The 1,581-nt window shown below is 49.8% G+C and overlaps 1 long non-coding RNA gene across 1 annotated transcript; it reads left to right on the forward strand.

The window, feature by feature from the left end:
• The first annotated feature begins 590 nt into the window (after window positions 1-590).
• On the forward strand, window positions 591-1,218 carry LOC113225307. The gene is made up of 2 exons (XR_003309968.1): window positions 591-816; window positions 931-1,218. It is a non-coding gene; the product is annotated as an uncharacterized LOC113225307 (long non-coding RNA).
• The last annotated feature ends 363 nt before the right edge of the window (window positions 1,219-1,581 follow it).

A 1,581-nucleotide genomic window follows, 5' to 3' on the forward strand; every position in this document is an offset into this window, starting at 1 on the left:
AGGTAATACTTCCCTAATGAGTTGGCTTTTGAACGGAGACATCAAGGGCTTGGGGAGGAGGCATTGTGATGGTCAGGGGAAGAATATGCTAAACAGGCTGGGCCTGGTGGCTCATGCCTGTAATCCCAGAACTTTGGAAGTCTGATCACCTGAGGTCAGGAGTTCAAGACAAACCTGGCCAACACGGTGAAACCCTGTTTCTACTAAAAATACAAGAAACAATTAGCCAGGCGTGGTGATGGGCACCTATAATGCCAGCTATTCAGGAGGCTGAGGCAGGGGAATCACTTGTACTGGGGAGGTGGAGGTTGCAGTGAGCCAAGACCACACCGTTGCACTCCAGCCTGGGCAAGAAAAGCAAAACTCAAAAAAAAAAAAAGAAAAAAAGGCTGGGTGCAGTAGCTAACACTTGTAATTCCAGGTTTTTGAAAGGCCGAGGCAGATGAATGGCTTGAGCCCAGGAGTTCAAGACAGCCTTGGCCACATGGCGAAACTCAGTCTCTACAAAAAACACAAAAAATTAACTGGGCATGGTGGCGTGTACCTGTAGTCCCAGCTACTAGGGAGGCTGAGCTGGGAGATCGCTTGAGCACTGGATGTTGAGGCTGCAGTGTGCCATGATGGTGCCACTGCATTCTAGCTTGGGCAACAGAGTGAGACCCTGTCTCAGGAAAAAAAAAATACCGTAATAGATATGAACAAAACTTTATTGGACTACAGAAAATGGAACAAATACATCTACTTCCAGGTTAAAAGGAGCCCAAGCCCCATCTCATTCTAGCACACCCTACTCCACCACTGTCCTGGCAGCAGCAGGTACGGCCATCTGCGGGGGTGCTTGGCCTCAAAAATGTCCCCAGCCAGCCTGTGTCTTTGTCACTCCATGGAGTTCACTCACACCCACTTTTCTTCCTTCCTCTCCTTCCCTAGTCCCTGCACTAGATCCGACAGTCCCGTTTGGGGTACAGGAAACAAAGCAGGAGGGGTTTGAGGTCCCTACACTGCAGCAGAAGAAGAGGAAGGAGTGGGGCCTGAATTGACCATAAAGGATGTAAGGGCCACGTTGTTCCACTGTAATGTCAAGGAGGGGGCGGCCATTGTTTGTCCCAGCCTGGGGCTCCCTCTCTGATTTCCTATTTGTAGTTACTAGAATTAAAAAAAAAACAACCATATTTTCCGGGATAGATAAATAAATAAATAATCCACTGGCAGAAATCAGAGAGCTTTAATCTGGATCATTAAGAATGAATTGGGGGCCGGGCGCGGTGGCTCAAGCCTGTAATCCCAGCACTTTGGGAGGCCGAGACGGGCGGATCACGAGGTCAGGAGATCGAGACCATCCTGGCTAACTCGGTGAAACCCTGTCTCTACTAAAAACACAAAAAAATTAGCCTGGCGTGTTGGTGGGCACCTGTAGTCCCAGCTACTCAGGAGGCTGAGGCAGGAGAATGGCGTGAACCTGGGAGGTGGAGCTTGCTGCCAGCTGAGATGGCGCCACTGCACTCCAGCCTGGGGGACAAAGTGAGACTCTGTCTCAAAAAAAATAAAGAAAGAGGCTGGGCGCAGTGGCTCAAGCCTGTA

Source organism: Piliocolobus tephrosceles, chromosome 14 (genome assembly GCF_002776525.5).
Source record: "Piliocolobus tephrosceles isolate RC106 chromosome 14, ASM277652v3, whole genome shotgun sequence".
Classification (NCBI taxonomy): domain Eukaryota; kingdom Metazoa; phylum Chordata; class Mammalia; order Primates; family Cercopithecidae; genus Piliocolobus; species Piliocolobus tephrosceles.